Source organism: Culex pipiens, chromosome 3, assembly GCF_016801865.2.
Source record: "Culex pipiens pallens isolate TS chromosome 3, TS_CPP_V2, whole genome shotgun sequence".
Classification (NCBI taxonomy): Eukaryota; Metazoa; Arthropoda; class Insecta; order Diptera; family Culicidae; genus Culex; species Culex pipiens.
This window is the reverse complement of record NC_068939.1, coordinates 50,259,140-50,273,570: the sequence shown is the minus strand read 5'-3', so window position 1 is coordinate 50,273,570 and position 14,431 is coordinate 50,259,140. Positions and strand designations below refer to the sequence as shown.

The window sequence follows — 14,431 nt, the reverse complement described above, 5'->3', positions numbered from 1 at the left end:
CCAACTCACACAGCAGTTGCCCCGACCCCTCTTATTATTTTGGTTCCTGATCACGAATCCGAGGTCCATTTTTCGATATCTCGTGACAGTGGGGACGCCCTTTTCATTTTTCTGTTTTTTTTACTAAGACACGTTTTTAAGTGATTGTAGCTCGCAACCGTGAAGAGATAGAAATTTGGTGTCAAAAGGACTTTTGTGTAAAATTAGACGCCCGATTTGATGGCGTACTCAAAATTCCGAAAAAAAACGTATTTTTCATCAAAAAAAGTTAAAAAATAGTTTTAAAATCGCTGCCATTTCCCGTTACTCAACTGTCAAAAATCGTGAGACATGTCATTTCATGGGAAATTTAATGTACTTTTCGAATCTGAAATAACCCAGAAGGGTCATTTTTTCATTTAGAACATTTTTTTTTTCATTTTAAAATTACGTGTTTTTTCTAACTTTGCAGGGTTACATTTTAGAGTGTAACAATGTTCTACAAAGTTGTAGAGCAGACAAAAACAAAAATTTTGATATATAGACATAAGGGGTTTGCATGTATTCTTCACGAGTTATCAGAATTTTACAAAAAAGTTTTTTGAAAAAGTTATGATTTTGACCATTTTTGACCAGTTTTTCGAATTTTTAGGCCCAAAAACTCAATCTTGTGCTTTTGAAAGTATTTTTTTCGGAAAGCTCAGCAAATTTTACATAATAATGACCCCTTGGACGATTGTTGTGACTCGTGCATTGCGAGAATCAGATTTTTTTTTCAAAGGCAATATTATTCTGAAGAGTGAGTGTATCCGGTTTGTTTTATTTTTTATTTTCGAAAAATCCCCACATACAAGCAGTGCACAAGCCACAACAATCGTCCAAGGGGTCATTCTTATGCAAAATTAGCTGAACATTCCGAAAAAAATACTTTCAAAAGCTTTTTGTCTGCTCTACAACTTTGTAGAACATTGTTACACTCTAAAATGTTACCCTGCAAAGTTAGAAAAAACACGTGATTTTAAAATGAAAAATCTTGTTCTAAATGAAAAAATGACCCTTTCAGATTCGAAAAGTACATTAAATTTCCCATAAAATGACATGTCTCACGATTTTTGACAGTTGAGTAACGGGAAATGGCAGCGATTTTAAAACTATTTTTTAACTTTTTTTTATGAAAAATACGTTTTTTTGAAATTTTGAGTACGCCATCAAATCGGGCGTCTAATTTTACACAAAAGTCCTTTTGACACCAAATTTCTATCTCTTCACGGTTGCGAGCTACAAATCACTGAAAAACGTGTCTTAGTAAAAGACCAGAAAAATTTAAGGGGTCGTACCGCCCCACCGTCACGAGATATCGAAAAATGGACCTCTGATTCGTGATCAGGGACCAAAATTACACCTTAGAGCAAAGTTAGCATAGCATAGCATAGCATTACGGGTCTGCACCACGCTGTAGGGGGTGCCACAATGGTCAATTCAATATTCTTAGACAATTTGATTGCTGCCCGGTACATCCAAATATATCTAAAAACGTAAATTTCCACACTGTGCTCCAAGGCTACGCCCATACAGTCCCGTGGGGATTTGGGAGGGGATATTTTTGTTGTTCACTAGTGGCAAAAGTGCAGGGAACCCAGCCGACTTTTAAAAGTGAACGGAATATTTTTGGGAGGTTTGGAATGGAGGTTAGGGGAATTTCATCGGGCCGATGAAAATGGTTGAATGCGTAATGTATTAAATGATTTGGAAGTTTGTACGTGTAAATGTGAGTCTTTAGTGTATTATATAATATGCATATAGTTTTGTAAAAATAATAAATGAAACAAATATAATACATATAATAAATATAATAAATAAAATCAATATGATTCCAGGAAGCTGTAAGAAAATAGCAGTAATTAAAAAAAAATGCTCCAGATGGTTCCCATGCTGCTCTAGAAAGTTTCGTTAATTTAAACAATTTAATCATATATGGTATGAGGAGATGGTATGTTACAGGAAAGGAAAAGGATAAGGAATAATATAAACATTTATATAAATCATATAGTGAGCTGATAAATTTACATGCAGACAATAAAATTACCACAATCCCTCACCCAATACGAACAGCGACATAAAAGCACACACAAAAAAATAACCTGAATAATCACGACTTCGACTGACGCGCAACAATATTTATTAGCACAATGACCCCCCTCACCGCATGCATGATATGAACATGACATGATCACGAATACAGCACAAAAAGAACACCACAAAAATCCATCTTCCCGGCACTGCTGCTCACGCGATACTCAATTACACCTTAGAGCAAAGTTTCACGAAAATCGAAGAAGGGTCGGGGAAACTTGTTCCGATATCGTGTGAGTTGGTGGAGAATGACCCATTGAATAATTTCATTTAATAAATGTTTGGTGCATTTAAAAAAAACACACGGTTATTTTATGTATTTAAATAATTATGCCAAGGTTATAAATATAAAACTTAACTTACAGTAGAACGTCTTGAGAAAAAAAACATATGCATCTGAGTCCTTAACGCCATATGCTACAAATTTTTCATGTAATTTTACAACAGAAACTGGCAAACATTTCATCATTTTGTTTTTAAATTTCACTTTTTCACACATCAATTAAGTTAAAATTACACTAAAAATTAGATAATATTCAACAATAAAATTTTAAACCATTATAAAATTAACTTTTTTTTACTCGGTAGTGTAAAAACTACACAGACCACCTAGCATTAAGTAATTCAGTTAAATTTATTGAAATATGCCTCACTTTAATTCAATGATAATTTACTGAAATTTCAGCAAAGTTTGACTGCTCCATATAAAATTAAACTGAAATAAAGTAAAAAACTTACGGAAAAAATCGGTTGAGTGCTTTTAAGCTACTGCGGATGTTATAATGAAATTAACAAATATAAAATAAAATATATATTTTGAAATTTGGAATGATATAGTTCATTAAAATAAATAAAACAAAAATGTTGGATAACCTAACATTTAACGTTATCACATAAAATCACAATTTTCGTGTTTATAAATGCGGTTCTAATAACACGATCTTTTATTTTTTGTTTGGTTGAGAATAAAAATATCCCAAAACATTTGCTCAAGCCTTTTCCGGCTTATAGGGCTACGGTAGCCAAACGCATCGCAATTTTCATTTATGGTTGCGCTCTGCCTAGGCCCACCAAACGTGCCACCCTCACAACCATGGGGCAAGCGCGTTAATTGGCGCGGTGGCGAACAAAAAAGATTAGGGTGCGACTTCCGGTGCGAGCCGGCTCCCACACTCGCACCCCTTATGGCCATTTTTCTAATGGATTGTCATTAATTTAGCCACGCTGCAATTTCCGCGGCTGACAGCTCCACCGAAAATAGAACAAATTTGTAAAGGCTAGACTCGAAACCGCCAAACGGGTTATTCCACAATAAACGCTTTCTGGGGGTGCTTTAAACGATTCCGCTTTCGAGGGTGCTTAAATTTTCCGGAGTTTGCTGGGAGGAAGAAGAGTGCTGGAGGGGTGCTTTTCCGGAACCGGAACGTAGACCACATGCGGGGTTTGTTGGGGCCGCGAGTTGGAACAACAACCGCAGACGGGCGCTCGGAGGCTGGGCAATGCTGCTTGCTTGGAGCCTTGCGGCAGCTCCAAACATGGGGCTAGACTGAGAGGACAGTCAGTGCCGGTGGCACTGTGGAACCACTATCGGCATCAGCGCGGCGGCAGTTCGCTACATTCGACTGCTGCCTGCGAGCTGCTTTAAGTGCGCTTCTCCATAAATCATCCGTGTTTAGTGAGAGTGTTTTGTGGAGCAAACAGGACTGGAAAATTTATTTTTAATATTTATTCGAAATTGAACCTGTGAATTTCTTTACGTTTGTCAGAATATTCTAACAAATTTGTAGTTTATTTATTTGTAACAATACAAGTTATAAAACTAAAATAGCAGATTATGCAGCTAGTTGCAACATGATGATTGAATCATTTTCTTTAAAAATCCAAGTTTTGCAACGTGTTAAATATATTTTTTTTTGCAATTTCGAACAACACATTTCAATAGGATTTTTCAGTGAAACGTATGATGCCCCGCTCTAAGTTGGCGCCAATGAACATTTTTTTCCTTAGTCTTAAACTCTTATTCTTTCTACATTTTTAGCTGTCAAAACAAATGTCAAAACCAAAAAAATGCTCTAACATTTATTAAAGCACTCAGTACAGTACATTGCTACTATGAATATATACTTTTTTTTTTTTGAATGACAACTAATATTTTGAATTAATTTAAGTGTCTATTGACTGCTTCACATTGAGGTTCTATTACAATATTTATGTTTCAAATAATTTAATTTCATTTTATTAGCTTCTAGTTTTATGATAAATTTTATACTTAAACTCTTTTTTAAAATAATTGATTCAGAAAATAATGAACAAACCGAAATAATGCCGATAATAGTCAAGGCACAAAACAAGAAAATAGCAATGTAAGAAGCCAATCGTGTTACAGGTCAGTTTTTTATTGATCTAGACTAAATTGACCCTCCTGAATCCGAATCTGCATGGTGATTTTCCCGATTCTCAAAGGGAACCAAACAAACTTAGCAAACTTCATAATTTCATATTCAGTTGTCTGTTTTGTAGAAAATGTTTACTCTGCAAAAAATGTTCTAGTAAAGTTACGAAAAATAAAATTTATTATTTTGAAAAATAAATCCGATTCATAATTCAAATAAGGCGTTTAGACTAAAATATTTGAATACTTAAAGATGTCTAGAAGGGTGGTCCAAATGCGGGTACCACTGGTCATATTATTCTATCCATCAATAGGTTTTATTCCAAATTCTTGTTCATTCTGCCCATCCCTGACCGTAAGCGCTTACAGTTTGTGTGGAAAATATCGTCAAAATGTATGGAGAAAGGCAATTGCTTCAGTTTTTGGGCTTTAAAAAGCGTAACAGTCTTTACTAACTTGAATGTAGGAACTTCACTAAGTTTGGAACAACTTTCTCAAAGACATTATATTTAAAAGATTTTTCCTGCGAAAATGTTAGCTTTAGAATTGCGTAACGTGATTTTCGAATGATCCCACTTTGTTTACATCTACAAAGTAGGAGGCTGTTCAAGCACAAGCATGACTTTTTTCATACTGGTAAATGAGCTGTTTTATAATCAGTGGTATGTGTTTTATTTAGTCTAGTTTTCAACTTTTTTGCTGTAAAATTGTATGTTTTCAAGTTTCAAACGGTTAGAAGATGTTTTTCTTTTTTACGGGAGAAGGTTTTTAACTAAACCAGTAGGTTTTCAAACGGAATCAAACAATAAAGACAGCTTCTGGATGGATACAACCGCATCGACTCCATAAACAACTTCCATTCATATTTATAAAAAAACAAGCCTTACTCGACAAACTTCGTTCTGCCTTTTTTCGTTTGTTGACGTTTTTTTGATTTTTTGCTTATTCAGCCTCCTGTGATCAAAATTTGATTTTACGTAACTTTTCCCATACAATCTGCAGATTTTCCGGAATCGGTTCCAGAGTGGCCAAAGTTGAAACTTTTTGGCGTAAGAACCTTCCTTGGACTTATACGAACTCAACGCAACAAAGAGCACCTCGATCCGGCGCTCCGTATTGAACTGATTTGCGTTCGAACAAAACCGTCGAAATTTTTTATATATATATAAGAAGATGATTATGTCGCCATTAACTTTCTTGACTTCAACTCCTGGTCCTCAAAAGCCACAAATTTATCATTCCGGCAAAAAAAGAACAATTTTTAATGATCGATAACAATACTCTCTACTTTTGGCGAACAGTGAATTGGTTCCACTTTGAAAGTTTAAAATTGAGGCCGTTTTACGAACCACTATTCAGCACCCAGGAATTAACTGTAATTTAGAAATTAGCCTGGTGACAGATAAATCTTTGATTTCAGGGGATAGCGCCGAGGGTACTCGAATTTAAAGCACTCTAATGCCATCCATCTAAGATTGTTTTATTGTTATAATTCATTAAATTAAAGTTCTAATATTCCAACATTCCATTCCGTTTCCGTGCAAGCACCCTTTCTGGAGGCTTCTCTCTCCAGTCGAATGCTGATGGCGCCACTTTGTCCCTTTAGTATCACACACAACCATGGTGGCGCGCGGAACTTTCAAATACGAGAATGCTTTACGACCGCGAACTTACTACTGGCTGCTGGGCAACGTTCTCTTTACTATGACTATGATGTTTTGGCGCTAGTCGTGCAACACAAACAGACACACATGACACTGTCGCACTGATAACAGATGTCCCGACTTCCGACTTAGTTGGTTGGTATTTGAGTAAATATTACAGCTTTCTAGGACGCAATATCTATGGTCTGGCATGGATGGGTCAACGGTCATAAATCAGTTCAGTGCAGTTGAACGCATTTTTCAATCTGTTTTAGCTTTTCAAACAAACACTTTAGTCTCTCTGTAATTTCAATTATCCTCAATTTCCCAGACAGCTAATCCTTAAATCGGTTAAAAGCCATCACAAATCTGTGGGGGGAAAGTTATTTCAACCGCCAGCTGCTGAACTTCGGTTATCCCTCGGAACTTTACACTAAGCTGCACATCAAACGAATTGACAGTGCTGCTGCGACAGCCCTCGACCGTCCAGATAATTAAATGAAATTAAGTCGCCCGAATAAAATTATATGATGATTTGTATTGTCAAAACCATGAAGTTACAATAGATATTATAATATTTATGGTAAGTTTATGGTTGATTTTTTTTTAACTTCATTGGAATGACGATAAAGTTATCGTAGATTTCATGGTTACAGCAAATTTCATGGTTTTGTTATTGTAAATGTTATAAATTGAAACAATAAAACTATTGTACATTTCATGAATACAGCAAATATTATGGTTTTGTTATTGGAAATCTCATAACGCATTTTTTTTTCCAATTTTTTGTTACAGTAAGTTTCATTGTAATGTTATAGTTGCATAGTGTGAACTTTTTTTAAACGATTTTTTTAATTAATGCGAATCATGTAATAAAAGTATTGAAAATATAAAAATATTGAAATATTAAAATGTAAAAATATAAAAATTTAAAAATATAAAAATATAAAAATATAAAAATATAAAAATATAAAAATATAAAAATATAAAAATATAAAAATATAAAAATATTAAAATATTAAGATATTAAAATATTAAAATATTAAAATATTAAAATATTAAAATATTAAAATATTAAAATATTAAAATATTAAAATATTAAAATATTAAAATATTAAAATATTAAAATATTAAAATATTAAAATATTGAAATATTAAAATATTAAAATATTAAAATATTAAAATATTAAAATATTAAAATATTAAAATATTAAAATATTAAAATATTAAAATATTAAAATATTAAAATATTAAAATATTAAAATATTAAAATATTAAAATATTAAAATATTAAAATATTAAAATATTAAAATATTAAAATATTAAAATATTAAAATATTAAAATATTAAAATATTAAAATATTAAAATATTAAAATATTAAAATATTAAAATATTAAGATATTAAAATATTAAAATATTAAAATATTAAAATATTAAAATATTAAAATATTAAAATATTAAAATATTAAAATATTAAAATATTAAAATATTAAAATATTAAAATATTAAAATATTAAAATATTAAAATATTAAAATATTAAAATATTAAAATATTAAAATATTAAAATATTAAAATATTAAAATATTAAAATATTAAAATATTAAAATATTAAAATATTGAAATATTAAAATATTAAAATATTAAAATATTAAAATATTAAAATATTAAAATATTAAAATATTAAAATATTAAAATATTAAAATATTAAAATATTAAAATATTAAAATATTAAAATATTAAAATATTAAAATATTAAAATATTAAAATATTAAAATATTAAAATATTAAAATATTAAAATATTTAAATATTTAAATATTTAAATATTAAAATATTAAAATATTAAAATATTAAAATATTAAATTATTAAAATATTAAAATATTAAAATATTAAAATATTAAAATATTAAAATATTAAAATATTAAAATATTAAAATATTAAAATATTAAAATATTAAAATATTAAAATATTAAAATATTAAAATATTAAAATATTAAAATATTAAAATATTAAAATATTAAAATATTAAAATATTAAAATATAAAAATATAAAAATATAAAAATATAAAAATATAAAAATATTAAAATATTGAAATATCAAAATATTAAAATATTGAAATATTGAAATATTAAAATAATAAAATATTAAAATATTTAAATATTAAAATATTAAAATATTAAAATATTAAAATATTAAAATATTAAAATATTAAAATATTAAAATATTAAAATATTAAAATATTAAAATATTAAAATATTAAAATATTAAAATATTATAATATTAAAATATTAAAATATTAAAATATTAAAATATTAAAATATTAAAATATTAAAATATTAAAATATTAAAATATTAAAATATTAAAATATTAAACATTTAAACATTTAAACATTTAAACATTTAAACATTTAAACATTTAAACATTTAAACATTTAAACATTTAAACATTTAAACATTTAAACATTTAAACATTTAAACATTTAAACATTTAAACATTTAAACATTTAAACATTTAAACATTTAAACATTTAAACATTTAAACATTTAAACATTTAAACATTTAAACATTTAAACATTTAAACATTTAAACATTTAAACATTTAAACATTTAAACATTTAAACATTTAAACATTTAAACATTTAAACATTTAAACATTTAAACATTTAAACATTTAAACATTTAAACATTTAAACATTTAAACATTTAAACATTTAAACATTTAAACATTTAAACATTTAAACATTTAAACATTTAAACATTTAAACATTTAAACATTTAAACATTTAAACATTTAAACATTTAAACATTTAAACATTTAAACATTTAAACATTTAAACATTTAAACATTTAAACATTTAAACATTTAAACATTTAAACATTTAAACATTTAAACATTTAAACATTTAAACATTTAAACATTTAAACATTTAAACATTTAAACATTTAAACATTTAAACATTTAAACATTTAAACATTTAAACATTTAAACATTTAAACATTTAAACATTTAAACATTTAAACATTTAAACATTTAAACATTTAAACATTTAAACATTTAAACATTTAAACATTTAAACATTTAAACATTTTTATTCAATAATTGAAACGGCAAAAAATATTAAAGATCACAAAACGAACACACCATGACACCTAAACTGGGCGACGCTTCCCTAACGAACACACCATGACACCTAAACTGGGCGACGCTCCCCCAACGAACGTACCATGGCGAGCTGTCATTTGTTTTCAATCTTTCGCGTGTTCGATCCTGTTTGTGTGGATTGTGTTTGGCCCGAGGTTTGGCCGCTGTTTAATCGAAAAAGTGTTAGTGAAATCGCGTGTGCTCGTGAAAAAGGCAACATCCGGCGTTTGTCCAACACGGTCTTGGACAAATTTGCCGGGTGACCGAACCGGAACGGCTCTGGGATGGCGGAACTTTTTCATATTTGGGTGAGTATAAGGAGTTTTGTTGAACTTGGAGAGGGCGGAATCGCACCCGCAACAGCAGCAGGCATTTTCAGACAAATTTCCCAAGCTACTGGCTGATGCACAAAGTGATTTGTTTACCTTTTTTTGGTACCCTCCGCAAACTTCAAGCCATACAAAATTGTTGCCGGATCTTTTACGGGAGAGATCCGGAGAAAGATCCGGCAGCAATTTGTTTTGATTTGACGTTTGCTGAGGGTGCGGACAAGTTTGGTTATGTTCAAAAGAGAATGGTCAAGGTCAAGCTTGCGAGAGCAATGGTCTGAACAAACTGTGTGTGTTTCTCTTTTTTACAGGGTTTCTTCTACCAGGCCCGGCGCCTGCTGCGGACACTTCCGGCCGGATTTGTTCAGGATGGTCGTTTCGTCTGGAGGCGAAAATCGTTAGGTAAGTTGTGTGTTGATGCTCAACGGTGAACGTCCAAACAACGGTCAAGGAAAAGGTCACGAAAAGAATTTTGTTGAGTGGTACGCAACTGAAAAATAACAGAAACAGAAAGTAGCGTTTGACGTTTATTGGCACGGTGCCTGTGTTAAATTTGTTTTGATGAATAAATAAAATAATAGAATTTGCAAATTTGAATGCCACTGATTATTACAAAGGTTCATATAATTTTGTATTTAATGAAAACATATAGAGCTGCTCATCAGACCGAATCTCAAAATGCTGAATCTTGGAAGGAAATTAGGCAATTAGGATATTAGGAAATTCGGAAATTCGGAAATTAGGAAATTCGGAAATTAGGAAATTCGGAAATTAGGGAAATAGGAAATTAAGAAATTTGGAAATTAGGAAATTAGGAAATCAGGAAATCAGGAAATTTGGAATTTAGGCAATTAGGAAATTCGGAAATTCGGATATTAGGAAATTCGGAAATTAGGAAATTAGGCAATTAGGAAATTAGGAAATTAGGAAATTAGGAAATTCGGAAATTAGGAAATTAGGCAATTAGGAAATTAGGCAATTAGGAAATTAGGAGATTAAGAAATTAGGAAATTAGGAGATTAGGAAATTAGGAAATTAGGAAATTAGGCAATTAGGAAATTAGGAAATCAGGAAATCAGGAAATTACGAAATTAGGAAATTAGGAAATTGGGCAATTAGGAAATTAGGAAATAAGAAAATTAGGAAATTAGGATATTAGGAATTCAGGCAATTAGGAAATTCGGAAATTAGGAAATTTAGAAATTAGAAAATTTGGAAATCAGGAAATTGGGCAATTAGGAAATTATGAAATAAGAAAATTAGGAAATTGGGAAATTAGGAAATTAGGAAATTAGGAAATTAGGAGATAAGGAAATTAGGAAATAAGGAAATTAGAAAATTTGACAATTAGGAAATTAGGAAATTAGGAGATAAGGAGATTAGGAAATTAGGAAATTAGGAAATTAGGAAATTAGGCAATTAGGAAATTAGGAAATCAGGAAATTAGGAAATTAGGAAATTAGGAAATTAGGAGATTCGGAAATTAGGAAATTGGGCAATTAGGAAATTAGGAAATAAGAAAATTAGGAAATTAGGAAATTAGGAAATTAGAATATTAGGAAATTCTAAAATTAGGAAATTTAGAAATTAGAAAATTTGGAAATTAGGAAATTGGGCAAATAGGAAATTAGGAAATAAGAAAATTAGGAAATTGGGAAATTAGGAAATTAGGAGATAAGAAAATTAGGAAATTAGGAAATTAGGAAATTAGAAAATTGGGCAATTAGGAAATTAGGAAATTAGGAAATTAGGAAATTAGGAAATTAGGAAATTAGGAAATTAGGAAATTAGGAAATAAGGAAATTAGGAAATTAGGAAATTAGGAAATTAGGAAATTAGGAAATTAGGAAATAAGGAAATTAGGAAATAAGGAAATTAGGAAATTGGGAAATAAGGATATTAGAAAATTCGGAAATTAGGAAATTCGGAAATTAGGAAATTTAGAAATTAGAAAATTAGGAAATTAGGAAATTGGGCAATTAGGAAATCAGGAAATAAGGAAATTAGGAAATTAGGAAATTAGGAAATTAGAAACTAGGAAATTAGGAAATTAGGAAATTAGAAAATCAGGAAATTAGGAAATAATGAAATTAGGAAATTAGGAAATTCGGAAATTAGGAAATTTAGAAATTAGAAAATAGGAAATTAGAAAATTAGGATATTAGGAAATTTTGAAATTAGGAAATTGGGAAATTAAGAAATTAAAAAATTTAACAATTAAGAAATTACAAAATTAGGAAATTAGGAAATTCGGAAATTTGGAAATTAGGAAATTAGGATATTAGGAAATGAGGAAATTTAGAAATTTAGAAATTAACAAATAACAAAATTAGAAAATTAGGAAATAATGAAATTAGGAAATTAGAAATTAGGAAATTAGGAAGTTAGGAAATTAGGAATTCAGGCAATTAGGAAATTAAGAAATTAGAAAATTAGAAAATTAGAAAATTAGGAAATTAGAAAATTAGAAAATTAGAAAATTAGAAAATTAGAAAATTAGAAAATTAGAAAATTAGAAAATTAGAAAATTAGAAAATTAGAAAATTAGAAAATTAGAAAATTAGAAAATTAAAAAATTAGAAAATTAGAAAATTAGAAAATTAGAAAATTAGAAAATTAGAAAATTAGAAAATTAGAAAATTAGAAAATTAGAAAATTAGAAAATTAGAAAATTAGAAAATTAGAAAATTAGAAAATTAGAAAATTAGAAAATTAGAAAATTAGAAAATCAGAAAATTGGAAAATAAGAAATTTAGAAAATTAGAAAATAAGAAAATTAGAAAATTAGAAAATTAGAAAATTCGAAAATTCGAAAATTCGAAAATTAGAAAATTAGAAAATTAGAAAATTAGAAAATTAGAAAATTAGAAAATTAGAAAATTAGAAAATTAGAAAATTAGAAAATTAGAAAATTAGAAAATTAGAAAATTAGAAAATTAGAAAATTAGAAAATCAGAAAATTAGAAAATAAGAAAATTAGAAAATTAGGAAATTAGGATATTAAGAAATTAAAAAATAAAGAAATTAGGAAATTGAGTTATTAAGAATTAAGTAATTTTAGAATTTTTAAAGTTTTAGAATTTTAGAATATTAGAATTTTAGAATTTTAGAATTTTAGAATTTTAGAATTTTAGAATTTTAGAATTTTAGAATTTTAGAATTTTAGAATTTTAGAATTTTAGAATTTTAGAATTTTAGAATTTTAGAATTTTAGAATTTTAGAATTTTAGAATTTTAGAATTTTAGAATTTTAGAATTTCAGAATTTTAGAATTTTAGAATTTTAGAATTTAAGAATTTTAGAATTTTAGAATTTTAGAATTTTAGAATTTTAGAATTTTAGAATTTTAGTAACAGCTAATTTAATAGCATTTGTACCGAAACAAACATATGAAAATATTCCCTATGTCTAATTTAGTGTGTTTCTCTTTTACAGGGGCCTATTCCACTGAGGATTGTGCTTCATAAATACGCGAGAGTTCATCCCAAGTACGAAGCAGTAGTTCCGGCACCGGCTACAAACATTTTTAACAACGTCAGAAAGTTCGGATTGAAGCAGAATATTAAAAGAAAACGACGCGGAAAAAAAGTACTAATTTTTTTAAATCTACGAAAAAAACTATAAAAATACAATAAAACTTACCATATTGACCATTGATTTCAATGTATAAATATATGTTTTACAGTACAATTTAGTGGAGAGAAAAAAATAAATACAATGAAAATACAATGAATCATACTGTAGTTATTAGTTATTTCAATGTACGAATATAGTTTAAACCGTACTATTTAGTATGGAAAAATCCATGAAGAACTGTGAATCTACTATGCAAACCATTGTAATGGTTACTGTTTTTATTATAAATGTATGATGTTTTCTATGGTCAGGGTAATTTTTTGGACGGAAAAGGCATCAATGAAAATACGGTAGAATATATAGTTTTTGGTTTTTTTTTTGTATGGGGAAAAGTCGAAATTTTTATGGTGACTGTGCCTAACAATACCCCTTTTTTATAGTAATTTCCCAAAATAAGATATATTCTACCCGAGCATGGGTAAATAACAAGGGAAATGCGTAATAATACCATTCTCTGGTATCAATACCAAATTTTGGTATTCATGGACCCTTTAAAATTTGTCTGAAGGATTATGCAAGAGCAAAATGTGGTATCATACCAATTTAAGGTATTGTTTTGATATTGCAAAATTGCAGAATTTGTCAATGATCGAACACCACATTTTGGTATTCTTTTGGTATTACAGTATTTTATCAAATTCCTCTGCAACTATGGGAAAATTTTGACCAATTTTGACAAAATAATTAATTTTGCGCTAAAATGATGTCTCAAAGCGAATGCTTTCATTCAAAACCGGAAATTTCAAACTTGATTTTAAACATTTTTGATATACCCCCTATAGAAATGACTTGAAATTGTGGAAAATTTTCTAAGTCAGGATGGCACATTTTGGTATTATTTTGGTATTTAAGTGTTTTATCAAATTCCTCTGAAACTATGGGAAAATTTTGACCAATTTTGACAAAATAATTAATTTTGCGCTAAAATGATGTCTCAAAGCGAATGCTTTCATTCAAAACCGGAAATTTCAAACTTGATTTTAAACATTTTTGATATACCCCCTATAGAAATGACTTGAAATTGTGGAAAATTTTCTAAGTCAGGATGGCACATTTTGGTATTATTTTGGTATTTAAGTGTTTTATCAAATTCCTCTGAAACTATGGGAAAATTTTGACCAATTTTGACAAAATAATTAATTTTGCGCTAAAATGATGTCTCAAAGCGAATGCT

General features: G+C 28.2%; 1 long non-coding RNA gene across 1 annotated transcript; it reads left to right on the top strand.

Annotated features, from left to right (window-relative positions):
* Positions 1 to 9,310: 9,310 nt before the first annotated feature.
* LOC120413211 (uncharacterized) lies at positions 9,311 to 13,362 on the top strand. The gene is made up of 3 exons (XR_005604921.2): positions 9,311 to 9,600; positions 9,933 to 10,023; positions 13,057 to 13,362. It is a non-coding gene; the product is annotated as an uncharacterized LOC120413211 (long non-coding RNA).
* Positions 13,363 to 14,431: the final 1,069 nt, after the last annotated feature.